The following is a 17,941-nucleotide window of genomic DNA, read 5'->3' on the forward strand; positions in this document are numbered from 1 at the left end:
CAGGTGACTAGTGTCTCCATACAGGATGTGAGGAGTGTGTGCAGAAGAATGGGCCAAAATCCACCTGAGCAATGCAGGTGACTAGTGTCTCCATACAGGATGTGAGGAGTGTGTGCGGAAGAATGAGCCAAAATCCACCTGAGCAATGCAGTGACTAGTGTCTCCATACAGGATGTGAGGAGTGTGTGCGGAAGAATGAGCCAAAATCCACCTGAGCAATGCAGGTGACTAGTGTCTCCATACAGTATGTGAGGAGTGTGTGTGGAGGAATGGGCCAAAATCCACCTGAGCAATGCAGGCGACTAGTGTCTCCATACAGGATGTGAGGAGTGTGTGCGGAAGAATGGGCCAAAATCCACCTGAGCAATGCAGGTGACTAGTGTCTCCATACAGGATGTGAGGAGTGTGTGCGGAAGAATGGGCCAAAATCCACCTGAGCAATGCAGGTGACTAGTGTCTCCATACAGGATGTGAGGAGTGTGTGCGGAAGAATGGGCCAAAATCCACCTGAGCAATGCAGGGGACTAGTGTCTCCATACAGGATGTGAGGAGCGTGTGCGGAAGAATGGGCCAAAATCCACCTGAGCAATGCAGGTGACTAGTGTCTCCATACAGGATGTGAGGAGCGTGTGCGGAAGAATGGGCCAAAATCCACCTGAGCAATGCAGGTGACTAGTGTCTCCATACAGGATGTGAGGAGTGTGTGCGGAAGAATGGGCCAAAATCCACCTGAACAATGCAGGTGACTAGTGTCTCCATACAGGATGTGAGGAGCATGTGCGGAAGAATGGGCCAAAATCCACCTGAGCAATGCAGGTGACTAGTGTCTCCATACAGGATGTGAGGAGTGTGTGCGGAAGAATGGGCCAAAATCCACCTGAGCAATGCAGGTGACTAGTGTCTCCATACAGGATGTGAGGAGTGTGTGCGGAAGAATGGACCAAAATCCACCTGAGCAATGCAGGCGACTAGTGTCTCCATACAGGATGTGAGGAGTGTGTGCGGTAGAATGGGCCAAAATCCACCTGAGCAATGCAGGCGACTAGTGTCTCCATACAGGATGTGAGAAGTGTGTGCGGTAGAATGGGCCAAAATCCACCTGAGCAATGCAGGCGACTAGTGTCTCCATACAGGATGTGAGGAGTGTGTGTGCGGAAGAATGGGCCAAAATCCACCTGAGCAATGCAGGCGACTAGTGTCTCCATACAGGATGTGAGAAGTGTGTGCGGTAGAATGGGCCAAAATCCACCTGAGCAATGCAGGTGACTAGTGTCTCCATACAGGATAAGAGGAGTGTGTGCGGAAGAATGGGCCAAAATCCACCTGAGCAATGCAGGTGACTAGTGTCTCCATACAGGATGTGAGGAGTGTGTGCGGAAGAATGGGCCAAAATCCACCTGAGCAATGCAGGTGACTAGTGTCTCCATACAGGATGTGAGGAGCGTGTGCGGAAGAATGGGCCAAAATCCACCTGAGCAATGCAGGCGACTAGTGTCTCCATACAGGATGTGAGGAGCGTGTGTGGAAGAATGGGCCAAAATCCACCTGAGCAATGCAGGTGACTAGTGTCTCCTTACAGGATGTGAGGAGTGTGTGCAGAAGAATGGACCAAAATCCACCTGAGCAATGCAGGCGACTAGTGTCTCCATACAGGATGTGAGGAGTGTGTGCGGAAGAATGGGCCAAAATCCACCTGAGCAATGCAGGGACTAGTGTCTCCATACAGGATGTGAGGAGTGTGTGCTGAAGAATGGGCCAAAATCCACATGAGCAATGCAGGTGACCAGTGTCTCCTTACAGGATGTGAGGAGTGTGTGGAAGAATGGGCCAAAATCCACCTGAGCAATGCAGGCGACTAGTGTCTCCATACAGGATGTGAGGAGTGTGTGCGGAAGAATGGGCCAAAATCCACCTGAGCAATGCAGGTGACTAGTGTCTCCATACAGGATGTGAGGAGTGTGTGCGGAAGAATGGGCCAAAATCCACCTTAGCAATGCAGGTGACTAGTGTCTCCATACAGGATGTGAGGAGTGTGTGCAGAAGAATGGACAAAATCCACCTGAGCATTGCAGGTGACTAGTGTCTCCATACAGGATGTGAGGAGTATGTGCGGAAGAATGGGCCAAAATCCACCTGAGCAATGCAGGCGACTAGTGTCTCCATACAGGATGTGAGGAGTGTGTGCGGAAGAATGGGCCAAAATCCACCTGAGCAATGCAGGTGACTAGTGTCTCCATACAGGATGTGAGGAGTGTGTGCGGAAGAATGGGCCAAAATCCACCTGAACAATGCAGGTGACTAGTGTCTCCATACAGGATGTGAGGAGTGTGTGCAGAAGAATGGGCTAAAATCCACCTGAGCAATGCAGGGGACTAGTGTCTCCATACAGGATGTGAGGAGTGTGTGCAGAAGAATGGGCCAAAATCCACCTGAGCAATGCAGGTGACTAGTGTCTCCATACAGGATGTGAGGAGTGTGTGCGGAAGAATGAGCCAAAATCCACCTGAGCAATGCAGGGACTAGTGTCTCCATACAGGATGTGAGGAGTGTGTGCGGAAGAATGAGCCAAAATCCACCTGAGCAATGCAGGTGACTAGTGTCTCCATACAGGATGTGAGGAGAGTGTGCGGAAGAATGGGCCAAAATCCACCTGAGCAATGCAGGCGACTAGTGTCTCCATACAGGATGTGAGGAGTGTGTGCGGAAGAATGGGCCAAAATCCACCTGAGCAATGCAGGTGACTAGTGTCTCCATACAGGATGTGAGGAGTGTGTGCGGAAGAATGGGCCAAAATCCACCTGAGCAATGCAGGTGACTAGTGTCTCCATACAGTATGTGAGGAGTGTGTGTGGAGGAATGGGCCAAAATCCACCTGAGCAATGCAGGCGACTAGTGTCTCCATACAGGATGTGAGGAGTGTGTGCGGAAGAATGGACCAAAATCCACCTGAGCAATGCAGGTGACTAGTGTCTCCATACAGGATGTGAGGAGTGTGTGCGGAAGAATGGACCAAAATCCACCTGAGCAATGCAGGTGACTAGTGTCTCCATACAGGATGTGAGGAGTGTGTGCGGAAGAATGAGCCAAAATCCACCTGAGCAATGCAGTGACTAGTGTCTCCATACAGGATGTGAGGAGTGTGTGCGGAAGAATGGGCCAAAATCCACCTGAGCAATGCAGGTGACTAGTGTCTCCATACAGGATGTGAGGAGTGTGTGCGGAAGAATGGGCCAAAATCCACCTGAGCAATGCAGGTGACTAGTGTCTCCATACAGTATGTGAGGAGTGTGTGTGGAAGAATGGGCCAAAATCCACCTGAGCAATGCAGGTGACTAGTGTCTCCATACAGGATGTGAGGAGTGTGTGCGGAAGAATGAGCCAAAATCCACCTGAGCAATGCAGTGACTAGTGTCTCCATACAGGATGTGAGGAGTGTGTGCGGAAGAATGGGCCAAAATCCACCTGAGCAATGCAGGTGACTAGTGTCTCCATACAGGATGTGAGGAGTGTGTGCGGAAGAATGGGCCAAAATCCACCTGAGCAATGCAGGTGACTAGTGTCTCCATACAGTATGTGAGGAGTGTGTGTGGAGGAATGGGCCAAAATCCACCTGAGCAATGCAGGCGACTAGTGTCTCCATACAGGATGTGAAGAGTGTGTGTGGAAGAATGGGCCAAAATCCACCTGAGCAATGCAGGTGACTAGTGTCTCCATACAGGATGTGAGGAGCGTGTGTGGAAAAATGGGCCAAAATCCACCTGAGCAATGCAGGTGACTAGTGTCTCCATACAGGATGTGAGGAGTGTGTGTGGAGGAATGGGCCAAAATCCACCTGAGCAATGCAGGCGACTAGTGTCTCCATACAGGATGTGAGGAGTGTGTGCGGAAGAATGGACCAAAATCCACCTGAGCAATGCAGGTGACTAGTGTCTCCATACAGGATGTGAGGAGTGTGTGCGGAAGAATGGGCCAAAATCCACCTGAGCAATGCAGGTGACTAGTGTCTCCATACAGGATGTGAGGAGTGTGTGCGGAAGAATGGGCCAAAATCCACCTGAGCAATGCAGGGGACTAGTGTCTCCATACAGGATGTGAGGAGTGTGTGCGGAAGAATGGGCCAAAATCCACCTGAGCAATGCAGGTGACTAGTGTCTCCATACAGGATGTGAGGAGCGTGTGCGGAAGAATGGGCCAAAATCCACCTGAGCAATGCAGGTGACTAGTGTCTCCATACAGGATGTGAGGAGTGTGTGCGGAAGAATGGGCCAAAATCCACCTGAGCAATGCAGGTGACTAGTGTCTCCATACAGGATGTGAGGAGTGTGTGTGGAAGAATGGACCAAAATCCACCTGAGCAATGCAGGTGACTAGTGTCTCCATACAGGATGTGAGGAGTGTGTGCGGAAGAATGGACCAAAATCCACCTGAGCAATGCAGGTGACTAGTGTCTCCATACAGGATGTGAGGAGTGTGCGGAAAAATGGGCCAAAATCCACCTGAGCAATGCAGGCGACTAGTGTCTCCATACAGGATGTGAGGAGTGTGTGCAGAAGAATGGGCCAAAATCCACCTGAGCAATGCAGGCGACTAGTGTCTCCATACTTTATGTGAGGAGTGTGTGCGGAAGAATGGGCCAAAATCCACCTGAGCAATGCAGGCGACTAGTGTCTCCATACAGGATGTGAGGAGTGTGTGCGGAAGAATGGGGCAAAATCCACCTGAGCAATGCAGGGACTAGTGTCTCCATACAGGATGTGAGGAGTGTGTGCGGAAGAATGGGCAAAATCCACCTGAGCAATGCAGGCGACTAGTGTCTCCATACAGGATGTGAGGAGTGTGTGCGGAAGAATGGGCCAAAATCCACCTGAGCAGTGCAGGTGACCAGTGTCTCCATACAGGATGTGAGGAGTGTGTGCGGAAGAATGGACCAAAATCCACCTAATCAAAGCAGGCGACTAGTGTCTCCATACAGGATGTGAGGAGTGTGTGCGGAAGAATGGACCAAAATCTACCTGAGCAATGCAGGCGACTAGTGTCTCCATACAGGATGTGAGGAGTGTGTGCGGAAGAATGGACCAAAATCCACCTGAGCAATGCAGGTGACTAGTGTCTCCATACAGGATGTGAGGAGTGTGTGCGGAAGAATGGGCCAAAATCCACCTGAGCAATGCAGGCGACTAGTGTCTCCATACAGGATGTGAGGAGTGTGTGCAGAAGAATGGGCCAAAATCCACCTGAGCAATGCAGGTGACTAGTGTCTCCATACAGGATGAGAGGAGTGTGTGTGGAAGAATGGGCCAAAATCCACCTGAGCAATGCAGGTGACTAGTGTCTCCATACAGGATGTGAGGAGTGTGTGCAGAAGAATGGACCAAAATCCACCTGAGCAATGCAGGTGACTAGTGTCTCCATACAGGATGTGAGGAGTGTGTGCGGAAGAATGGGCCAAAATCCACCTGAGCAATGCAGGGACTAGTGTCTCCATACAGGATGTGAGGAGTGTGTGCGGAAGAATGGGCCAAAATCCACCTGAGCAATGCAGGCGACTAGTGTCTCCATACAGGATGTGAGGAGTGTGTGCGGAAGAATGGACCAAAATCCACCTGAGCAATGCAGGCGACTAGTGTCTCCATACAGGATGTGAGGAGTGTGTGCGGAAGAATGGACCAAAATCTACCTGAGCAATGCAGGCGACTAGTGTCTCCATACAGGATGTGAGGAGTGTGTGCGGAAGAATGGACCAAAATCCACCTGAGCAATGCAGGTGACTAGTGTCTCCATACAGGATGTGAGGAGTGTGTGCGGAAGAATGGGCCAAAATCCACCTGAGCAATGCAGGCGACTAGTGTCTCCATACAGGATGTGAGGAGTGTGTGCAGAAGAATGGGCCAAAATCCACCTGAGCAATGCAGGTGACCAGTGTCTCCATACAGGATGTGAGGAGTGTGTGCGGAAGAATGGGCCAAAATCCACCTGAGCAATGCAGGTGACTAGTGTCTCCATACAGGATGTGAGGAGTGTGTGCAGAAGAATGGACCAAAATCCACCTGAGCAATGCAGGTGACTAGTGTCTCCATACAGGATGAGAGGAGTGTGTGTGGAAGAATGGGCCAAAATCCACCTGAGCAATGCAGGCGACTAGTGTCTCCATACAGGATGTGAGGAGTGTGTGCGGAAGAATGGGCCAAAATCCACCTGAGCAATGCAGGCGACTAGTGTCTCCATACAGAATGTGAGGAGTGTGTGCGGAAGAATGGGCCAAAATCCACCTGAGCAATGCAGGCGACTAGTGTCTCCATACAGGATGTGAGGAGTGTGTGTGCGGAAGAATGGACCAAAATCCACCTGAGCAATGCAGGTGACTAGTGTCTCCATACAGGATGTGAGGAGTGTGTGCGGAAGAATGAGCCAAAATCCACCTGAGCAATGCAGGCGACTAGTGTCTCCATACAGGATGTGAGGAGTGTGTGCGGAAGAATGGGCCAAAATCCACCTGAGCAATGCAGGCAACTAGTGTCTCCATACAGGATGTGAGGAGTGTGTGTGCGGAAGAATGGGCCAAAATCCACCTGAGCAATGCAGGTGACTAGTGTCTCCATACAGAATGTGAGGAGTGTGTGTGCGGAGGAATGGGCCAAAATCCACCTGAGCAATGCAGGCGACTAGTGTCTCCATACAGGATGTGAGGAGTGTGTGCGGAAGATTGGGCCAAAATCCACCTGAGCAATGCAGAAGACTAGTGTCTCCATACAGAATGTGAGGAGTGTGTGTGCGGAGGAATGGGCCAAAATCCACCTGAGCAATGCAGGCGACTAGTGTCTCCATACAGGATGTGAGGAGTGTGTGCGGAAGAATGGGCCAAAATCCACCTGAGCAATGCAGGTGACTAGTGTCTCCATACAGAATGTGAGGAGTGTGTGCGGAAGAATGGGCCAAAATCCACCTGAGCAATGCAGGTGACTAGTGTCTCCATACAGAATGTGAGGAGTGTGTGCGGAAGAATGGACCAAAATCCACCTGAGCAATGCAGACGACCAGTGTCTCCATACAGGATGTGAGGAGTGTGTGCGGAAGAATGGCCAAAATCCACCTGAGCAATGCAGGTGACTAGTGTCTCCATACAGGATGTGAGGAGTGTGTGCGGAAGAATGGACCAAAATCCACCTGAGCAATGCAGGCGACTAGTGTCTCCATACAGGATGTGAGGAGTGTGTGCGGAAGAATGGACCAAAATCCACCTGAGCAATGCAGGCGACTAGTGTCTCCATACAGGATGTGAGGAGTGTGTGCGGAAGATTGGGCCAAAATCCACCTGAGCAATGCAGGCGACTAGTGTCTCCATACAGGATGTGAGGAGTGTGTGCGGAAGAATGGACCAAAATCCACCTGAGCAATGCAGGCGACTAGTGTCTCCATACAGGATGTGAGGAGTGTGTGCGGAAGAATGGTCCAAAATCCACCTGAGCAATGCAGGTGACTAGTGTCTCCATACAGGATGTGAGGAGTGTGTGCGTAAGAATGGGGCAAAATCCACCTGAGCAATGCAGGGGACTAGTGTCTCCATACAGGATGTGAGGAGTGTGTGCGGAAGAATGGGCCAAAATCCACCTGAACAATGCAGGTGACTAGTGTCTCCATACAGGATGTGAGGAGCGTGTGCGGAAGAATGGGCCAAAATCCACCTGAGCAATGCAGGTGACTAGTGTCTCCATACAGGATGTGAGGAGTGTGTGCGGAAGAATGGGCCAAAATCCACCTGAGCAATGCAGGTGACTAGTGTCTCCATACAGGATGTGAGGAGTGTGTGCGGAAGAATGGGCCAAAATCCACCTGAGCAATGCAGGTGACTAGTGTCTCCATACAGGATGTGAGGAGTGTGTGCGGAAGAATGGGGCAAAATCCACCTGAGCAATGCAGGGGACTAGTGTCTCCATACAGGATGTGAGGAGTGTGTGCGGAAGAATGGGCCAAAATCCACCTGAGCAATGCAGGTGACTAGTGTCTCCATACAGGATGTGAGGAGTGTGTGCAGAAGAATGGACCAAAATCCACCTGAGCAATGCAGGTGACTAGTGTCTCCATACAGGATGAGAGGAGTGTGTGTGGAAGAATGGGCCAAAATCCACCTGAGCAATGCAGGGGACTAGTGTCTCCATACAGGATGTGAGGAGTGTGCGGAAGAATGGGCCAAAATCCACCTGAGCAATGCAGGTGACTAGTGTCTCCATACAGGATGTGAGGAGTGTGTGCGGAAGAATGGACCAAAATCCACCTGAGCAATGCAGACGACCAGTGTCTCCATACAGGATGTGAGGAGTGTGTGCGGAAGAATGGCCAAAATCCACCTGAGCAATGCAGGTGACTAGTGTCTCCATACAGGATGTGAGGAGTGTGTGCGGAAGAATGGACCAAAATCCACCTGAGCAATGCAGGCGACTAGTGTCTCCATACAGGATGTGAGGAGTGTGTGCGGAAGAATGGACCAAAATCCACCTGAGCAATGCAGGCGACTAGTGTCTCCATACAGGATGTGAGGAGTGTGTGCGGAAGAATGGACCAAAATCCACCTGAGCAATGCAGGCGACTAGCGTCTCCATACAGGATGTGAGGAGTGTGTGCGGAAGAATGGGCCAAAATCCACCTGAGCAATGCAGGCGACTAGTGTCTCCATACAGGATGTGAGGAGTGTGTGCGGAAGAATGGACCAAAATCCACCTGAGCAATGCAGGCGACTAGTGTCTCCATACAGGATGTGAGGAGTGTGTGCGGAAGAATGGTCCAAAATCCACCTGAGCAATGCAGGTGACTAGTGTCTCCATACAGGATGTGAGGAGTGTGTGCGGAAGAATGGGGCAAAATCCACCTGAGCAATGCAGGGGACTAGTGTCTCCATACAGGATGTGAGGAGCGTGTGCGGAAGAATGGGCCAAAATCCACCTGAGCAATGCAGGTGACTAGTGTCTCCATACAGGATGTGAGGAGTGTGTGCGGAAGAATGGGCCAAAATCCACCTGAGCAATGCAGGTGACTAGTGTCTCCATACAGGATGTGAGGAGTGTGTGTGGAAGAATGGACCAAAATCCACCTGAGCAATGCAGGTGACTAGTGTCTCCATACAGGATGTGAGGAGTGTGTGCGGAAGAATGGACCAAAATCCACCTGAGCAATGCAGGTGACTAGTGTCTCCATACAGGATGTGAGGAGTGTGCGGAAAAATGGGCCAAAATCCACCTGAGCAATGCAGGCGACTAGTGTCTCCATACAGGATGTGAGGAGTGTGTGCAGAAGAATGGGCCAAAATCAACCTGAGCAATGCAGGCGACTAGTGTCTCCATACTTTATGTGAGGAGTGTGTGCGGAAGAATGGGCCAAAATCCACCTGAGCAATGCAGGCGACTAGTGTCTCCATACAGGATGTGAGGAGTGTGTGCGGAAGAATGGACCAAAATCCACCTGAGCAATGCAGGCGACTAGTGTCTCCATACAGGATGTGAGGAGTGTGTGCGGAAGAATGGACCAAAATCCACCTGAGCAATGCAGGCGACTAGTGTCTCCATACAGGATGTGAGGAGTGTGTGCGGAAGAATGGGCCAAAATCTACCTGAGCAATGCAGGTGACTAGTGTCTCCATACAGGATGTGAGGAGTGTGTGCGGAAGAATGGGCCAAAATCCACCTGAGCAATGCAGGCGACTAGTGTCTCCATACAGGATGTGAGGAGTGTGTGCGGAAGAATGGGCCAAAATCCACCTGAGCAATGCAGACGACTAGTGTCTCCATACAGGATGTGAGGAGTGTGTGCGGAAGAATGGACCAAAATCCACCTGAGCAATGCAGGTGACTAGTGTCTCCATACAGGATGTGAGGAGTGTGTGCGGAAGAATGGTCCAAAATCCACCTGAGCAATGCAGGCGACTAGTGTCTCCATACAGGATGTGAGGAGTGTGTGCGGAAGAATGGGCCAAAATCCACCTGAGCAATGCAGGCGACTAGTGTCTCCATACAGGATGTGAGGAGTGTGTGTGCGGAAGAATGGACCAAAATCCACCTGAGCAATGCAGGTGACTAGTGTCTCCATACAGGATGTGAGGAGTGTGTGCGGAAGAATGAGCCAAAATCCACCTGAGCAATGCAGGCGACTAGTGTCTCCATACAGGATGTGAGGAGTGTGTGCGGAAGAATGGGCCAAAATCCACCTGAGCAATGCAGGCGACTAGTGTCTCCATACAGGATGTGAGGAGTGTGTGTGCGGAAGAATGGGCCAAAATCCACCTGAGCAATGCAGAAGACTAGTGTCTCCATACAGAATGTGAGGAGTGTGTGTGCGGAGGAATGGGCCAAAATCCACCTGAGCAATGCAGGCGACTAGTGTCTCCATACAGGATGTGAGGAGTGTGTGCGGAAGATTGGGCCAAAATCCACCTGAGCAATGCAGAAGACTAGTGTCTCCATACAGAATGTGAGGAGTGTGGGTGCGGAGGAATGGGCCAAAATCCACCTGAGCAATGCAGGCGACTAGTGTCTCCATACAGGATGTGAGGAGTGTGTGCGGAAGAATGGGCCAAAATCCACCTGAGCAATGCAGGTGACTAGTGTCTCCATACAGAATGTGAGGAGTGTGTGCGGAAGAATGGGCCAAAATCCACCTGAGCAATGCAGGTGACTAGTGTCTCCATACAGAATGTGAGGAGTGTGTGCGGAAGAATGGACCAAAATCCACCTGAGCAATGCAGACGACCAGTGTCTCCATACAGGATGTGAGGAGTGTGTGCGGAAGAATGGCCAAAATCCACCTGAGCAATGCAGGTGACTAGTGTCTCCATACAGGATGTGAGGAGTGTGTGCGGAAGAATGGACCAAAATCCACCTGAGCAATGCAGGCGACTAGTGTCTCCATACAGGATGTGAGGAGTGTGTGTGGAAGAATGGGCCAAATCCACCTGAGCAATGCAGGTGACTAGTGTCTCCATACAGGATGTGAGGAGTGTGTGCGGAAGAATGGCCAAAATCCACCTGAGCAATGCAGGCGACTAGTGTCTCCATACAGGATGTGAGGAGTGTGTGCGGAAGAATGGACCAAAATCCACCTGAGCAATGCAGGCGACTAGTGTCTCCATACAGGATGTGAGGAGTGTGTGCGGAAGAATGGGCCAAAATCCACCTGAGCAATGCAGGTGACTAGTGTCTCCATACAGGATGTGAGGAGTGTGTGCGGAAGAATGGACCAAAATCCACCTGAGCAATGCAGGCGACTAGTGTCTCCATACAGGATGTGAGGAGTGTGTGCGGAAGAATGGGCCAAAATCCACCTGAGCAATGCAGGTGACTAGTGTCTCCATACAGGATGTGAGGAGTGTGTGCGGAAGAATGGGGCAAAATCCACCTGAGCAATGCAGGGGACTAGTGTCTCCATACAGGATGTGAGGAGTGTGTGCGGAAGAATGGGCCAAAATCCACCTGAACAATGCAGGTGACTAGTGTCTCCATACAGGATGTGAGGAGTGTGTGCGGAAGAATGGGCCAAAATCCACCTGAGCAATGCAGGTGACTAGTGTCTCCATACAGGATGTGAGGAGTGTGTGCGGAAGAATGGGCCAAAATCCACCTGAGCAATGCAGGTGACTAGTGTCTCCATACAGGATGTGAGGAGTGTGTGCGGAAGAATGGGCCAAAATCCACCTGAGCAATGCAGGCGACTAGTGTCTCCATACAGGATGTGAGGAGTGTGTGCGGAAGAATGAGCCAAAATCCACCTGAGCAATGCAGGTGACTAGTGTCTCCATACAGGATGTGAGGAGTGTGTGTGGAAGAATGGACCAAAATCCACCTGAGCAATGCAGGTGACTAGTGTCTCCATACAGGATGTGAGGAGTGTGCGGAAAAATGGGCCAAAATCCACCTGAGCAATGCAGGCGACTAGTGTCTCCATACAGGATGTGAGGAGTGTGTGCGGAAGAATGGACCAAAATCCACCTGAGCAATGCAGGTGACTAGTGTCTCCATACAGGATGTGAGGAGTGTGCGGAAAAATGGGCCAAAATCCACCTGAGCAATGCAGGCGACTAGTGTCTCCATACAGGATGTGAGGAGTGTGTGCAGAAGAATGGGCCAAAATCCACCTGAGCAATGCAGGCGACTAGTGTCTCCATACTTTATGTGAGGAGTGTGTGCGGAAGAATGGGCCAAAATCCACCTGAGCAATGCAGGCGACTAGTGTCTCCATACAGGATGTGAGGAGTGTGTGCGGAAGAATGGGCAAAATCCACCTGAGCAATGCAGGGACTAGTGTCGCCATACAGGATGTGAGGAGTGTGTGCGGAAGAATGGGCCAAAATCCACCTGAGCAATGCAGGGGACTAGTGTCTCCATACAGGATGTGAGGAGTGTGTGCGGAAGAATGGGCCAAAATCCACCTGAGCAATGCAGGGACTAGTGTCTCCATACAGGATGTGAGGAGTATGTGCGGAAGAATGGGCAAAATCCACCTGAGCAATGCAGGGACTAGTGTCTCCATACAGGATGTGAGGAGTGTGTGCGGAAGAATGGGCAAAATCCACCTGAGCAATGCAGGGACTAGTGTCGCCATACAGGATGTGAGGAGTGTGTGCGGAAGAATGGGCCAAAATCCACCTGAGCAATGCAGGTGACTAGTGTCTCCATACAGGATGTGAGGAGTGTGTGCGGAAGAATGGGCCAAAATCCACCTGAGCAATGCAGGGACTAGTGTCTCCATACAGGATGTGAGGAGTATGTGCAGAAGAATGGGCCAAAATCCACCTGAGCAATGCAGGCGACTAGTGTCTCCATACAGGATGTGAGGAGTGTGTGCGGAAGAATGGGCCAAAATCCACCTGAGCAATGCAGGTGACTAGTGTCTCCATACAGGATGTGAGGAGTGTGTGCGGAAGAATGGGCCAAAATCCACCTGAGCAATGCAGGGGACTAGTGTCTCCATACAGGATGTGAGGAGTGTGTGCGGAAGAATGGGCCAAAATCCACCTGAGCAATGCAGGGACTAGTGTCTCCATACAGGATGTGAGGAGTGTGTGCGGAAGAATGGGCCAAAATCCACCTGAGCAGTGCAGGCGACTAGTGTCTCCATACAGGATGTGAGGAGTGTGTGCGGAAGAATGGACCAAAATCCACCTGAGCAATGCAGGCGACTAGTGTCTCCATACAGGATGTGAGGAGTGTGTGCGGAAGAATGGACCAAAATCTACCTGAGCAATGCAGGCGACTAGTGTCTCCATACAGGATGTGAGGAGTGTGTGCGGAAGAATGGACCAAAATCCACCTGAGCAATGCAGGTGACTAGTGTCTCCATACAGGATGTGAGGAGTGTGTGCGGAAGAATGGGCCAAAATCCACCTGAGCAATGCAGGCGACTAGTGTCTCCATACAGGATGTGAGGAGTGTGTGCAGAAGAATGGGCCAAAATCCACCTGAGCAATGCAGGTGACTAGTGTCTCCATACAGGATGAGAGGAGTGTGTGTGGAAGAATGGGCCAAAATCCACCTGAGCAATGCAGGCGACTAGTGTCTCCATACAGGATGTGAGGAGTGTGTGCGGAAGAATGGGCCAAAATCCACCTGAGCAATGCAGGTGACTAGTGTCTCCATACAGGATGTGAGGAGCGTGTGCGGAAGAATGGACCAAAATCCACCTGAGCAATGCAGGTGACTAGTGTCTCCATACAGGATGTGAGGAGTGTGTGCAGAAGAATGGGCCAAAATCCACCTGAGCAATGCAGGTGACTAGTTTCTCCATACAGGATGTGAGGAGTGTGTGCGGAAGAATGGGCCAAAATCCACCTGAGCAATGCAGGTGACTAGTGTCTCCATACAGGATGTGAGGAGCGTGTGCGGAAGAATGGGCCAAAATCCACCTGAGCAATGCAGGTGACTAGTGTCTCCATACAGGATGTGAGGAGTGTGTGCAGAAGAATGGGCCAAAATCCACCTGAGCAATGCAGGTGACCAGTGTCTCCATACAGGATGTGAGGAGTGTGTGCGGAAGAATGGGCCAAAATCCACCTGAGCAATGCAGGTGACTAGTGTCTCCATACAGGATGTGAGGAGTGTGTGCAGAAGAATGGACCAAAATCCACCTGAGCAATGCAGGTGACTAGTGTCTCCATACAGGATGTGAGGAGTGTGTGCGGAAGAATGGGCCAAAATCCACCTGAGCAATGCAGGTGACTAGTGTCTCCATACAGGATGTGAGGAGTGTGTGCAGAAGAATGGACCAAAATCCACCTGAGCAATGCAGGTGACTAGTGTCTCCATACAGGATGAGAGGAGTGTGTGTGGAAGAATGGGCCAAAATCCACCTGAGCAATGCAGGCGACTAGTGTCTCCATACAGGATGTGAGGAGTGTGTGCGGAAGAATGGGCCAAAATCCACCTGAGCAATGCAGGCGACTAGTGTCTCCATACAGAATGTGAGGAGTGTGTGCGGAAGAATGGGCCAAAATCCACCTGAGCAATGCAGGCGACTAGTGTCTCCATACAGGATGTGAGGAGTGTGTGTGCGGAAGAATGGACCAAAATCCACCTGAGCAATGCAGGTGACTAGTGTCTCCATACAGGATGTGAGGAGTGTGTGCGGAAGAATGAGCCAAAATCCACCTGAGCAATGCAGGCGACTAGTGTCTCCATACAGGATGTGAGGAGTGTGTGCGGAAGAATGTCCAAAATCCACCTGAGCAATGCAGGCGACTAGTGTCTCCATACAGGATGTGAGGAGCGTGTGTGGAAGAATGGACCAAAATCCACCTGAGCAATGCAGGTCACTAGTGTCTCCATACAGGAAGTGAGGAGTGTGTGCGGAAGAATGGACCAAATCCACCTGAGCAATGCAGGTGACTAGTGTCTCCATACAGGATGTGAGGAGTGTGTGCGGAAGAATGGGCCAAAATCCACCTGAGCAATGCAGGTCACTAGTGTCTCCATACAGGAAGTGAGGAGTGTGTGCGGAAGAATGGACCAAATCCACCTGAGCAATGCAGGCGACTAGTGTCTCCATACAGGATGTGAGGAGTGTGTGCGGAAGAATGGGCCAAAATCCACCTGAGCAATGCAGGTGACTAGTGTCTCCATACAGGATGTGAGGAGTGTGTGCAGAAGAATGGACCAAAATCCACCTGAGCAATGCAGGTGACTAGTGTCTCCATACAGGATGAGAGGAGTGTGTGTGGAAGAATGGGCCAAAATCCACCTGAGCAATGCAGGCGACTAGTGTCTCCATACAGGATGTGAGGAGTGTGTGCGGAAGAATGGGCCAAAATCCACCTGAGCAATGCAGGCGACTAGTGTCTCCATACAGAATGTGAGGAGTGTGTGCGGAAGAATGGGCCAAAATCCACCTGAGCAATGCAGGCGACTAGTGTCTCCATACAGGATGTGAGGAGTGTGTGTGCGGAAGAATGGACCAAAATCCACCTGAGCAATGCAGGTGACTAGTGTCTCCATACAGGATGTGAGGAGTGTGTGCGGAAGAATGAGCCAAAATCCACCTGAGCAATGCAGGCGACTAGTGTCTCCATACAGGATGTGAGGAGCGTGTGCAGAAGAATGGACCAAAATCCACCTGAGCAATGCAGGGACTAGTGTCTCCATACAGGATGTGAGGAGTGTGTGCGGAAGAATGTCCAAAATCCACCTGAGCAATGCAGGCGACTAGTGTCTCCATACAGGATGTGAGGAGCGTGTGTGGAAGAATGGACCAAAATCCACCTGAGCAATGCAGGTCACTAGTGTCTCCATACAGGAAGTGAGGAGTGTGTGCGGAAGAATGGACCAAATCCACCTGAGCAATGCAGGTGACTAGTGTCTCCATACAGGATGTGAGGAGTGTGTGCGGAAGAATGGGCCAAAATCCACCTGAGCAATGCAGGTCACTAGTGTCTCCATACAGGAAGTAAGGAGTGTGTGCGGAAGAATGGACCAAATCCACCTGAGCAATGCAGGCGACTAGTGTCTCCATACAGGATGTGAGGAGTGTGTGCGGAAGAATGGGCCAAAATCCACCTGAGCAATGCAGGCGACTAGTGTCTCCATACAGGAGATGTCTGGAGCTTCATCACCAATAAAAGAGAATGTACCAAGTAATACAGTTAGGTCCAGAAATCTTTGGCCAGTGACACAATTTTGGCGAGTTGGGCTCTGCATGCCACCACATTGGATTTGAAATGAAACCTCTACAACAGAATTCAAGTGCAGATTGTAACGTTTAATTTGAAGGTTTGAACAAAAATATCTGATAGAAATTGTAGGAATTGTCACATTTCTTTACAAACACTCCACATTTTAGGAGGTCAAAAGTAATTGGACAAATAAACCAAACCCAAATAAAATATTTTTATTTTCAATATTTTGTTGCGAATCCTTTGGAGGCAATCACTGCCTTAAGTCTGGAACCCATGGACATCACCAAACGCTGGGTTTCCTCCTTCTTAATGCTTTGCCAGGCCTTTACAGCCGCAGCCTTCAGGTCTTGCCTGTTTGTGGGTCTTTCCGTCTTAAGTCTGGATTTGAGCAAGTGAAATGCATGCTCAATTGGGTTAAGATCTGGTGATTGACTTGGCCATTGCAGAATGTTCCACTTTTTTGCACTCAAGAACTCCTGGGTAGCTTTGGCTGTATGCTTGGGGTCATTGTCCATCTGTACTATGAAGCGCCGTTCGATCAACTTTGCGGCATTTGGCTGAATCTGGGCTGAAAGTATATCCCGGTACACTTCAGAATTCATCCGGCTACTCTTGTCTGCTGTTATGTCATCAATAAACACAAGTGACCCAGTGCCATTGAAAGCCATGCATGCCCATGCCATCACGTTGCCTCCACCATGTTTTACAGAGGGTGTGGTGTGCCTTGGATCATGTGCCGTTCCTTTCTTCTCCAAACTTTTTTCTTCCCATCATTCTGGTGCAGGTTGATCTTTGTCTCATCTGTCCATAGAATACTTTTCCAGAACTGAGCTGGCTTCATGAGGTGTTTTTCAGCAAATGTAACTCTGGCCTGTCTATTTTTGGAATTGATGAATGGTTTGCATCTAGATGTGAACCCTTTGTATTTACTTTCATGGAGTCTTCTCTTTACTGGTGACTTAGAGACAGATACACCTACTTCACTGAGAGTGTTCTGGACTTCAGTTGATATTGTGAACGGGTTCTTCTTCACCAAAGAAAGTATGCGGCGATCATCCACCACTGTTGTCATCCGTGGACGCCCAGGCCTTTTTGAGTTCCCAAGCTCACCAGTCAATTCCTTTTTTCTCAGAATGTACCCGACTGTTGATTTTGCTACTTCAAGCATGTCTGCTATCTCTCTGATGGATTTTTTCTTTTTTTTCAGCCTCAGGATGTTCTGCTTCACCTCAATTGAGAGTTCCTTAGACCGCATGTTGTCTGGTCACAGCAACAGCTTCCAAATGCAAAACCACACACCTGTAATCAACCCCAGACCTTTTAAGTACTTCATTGATTACAGGTTAACGAGGGAGACGCCTTCAGAGTTAATTGCAGCCCTTAGAGTCCCTTGTCCAATTACTTTTGGTCCCTTGAAAAAGAGGAGGCTATGCATTACAGAGCTATGATTCCTAAACCCTTTCTCCGATTTGGATGTGAAAACTCTCATATTGCAGCTGGGAGTGTGCACTTTCAGCCCATATTATATATAGAATTGTATTTCTGAACATGTTTTTGTAAACAGCTAAAATAACAAAACTTGTGTCACTGTCCAAATATTTCTGGACCTAACTGTAAATTACATTTCAGTAACGTGTTCAATGCTTTTTCCCTGTGTTATTTCTTATTATTACACACCATTTATGGACATCTCTGGTGATTTCTTTGCCTGTGTGGATTGGATGTGTTGTTACTGACATCTGGTGAGGAATTCATATCAATAGCTGCTTTACAAATACATTTACTTAGAAGCTT

General features: G+C 50.0%; 1 protein-coding gene across 1 annotated transcript in view; it reads right to left on the minus strand.

The window, feature by feature from the left end:
- The window catches only part of LOC142246577 (uncharacterized), a 112,603-nt gene that overhangs the window by 53,700 nt on the left and 40,962 nt on the right, over positions 1–17,941 (minus strand). The window lies entirely within an intron of this gene.

This window comes from Anomaloglossus baeobatrachus, chromosome 7 (assembly GCF_048569485.1).
Source record: "Anomaloglossus baeobatrachus isolate aAnoBae1 chromosome 7, aAnoBae1.hap1, whole genome shotgun sequence".
In the NCBI taxonomy this organism is placed as follows: domain Eukaryota; kingdom Metazoa; phylum Chordata; class Amphibia; order Anura; family Aromobatidae; genus Anomaloglossus; species Anomaloglossus baeobatrachus.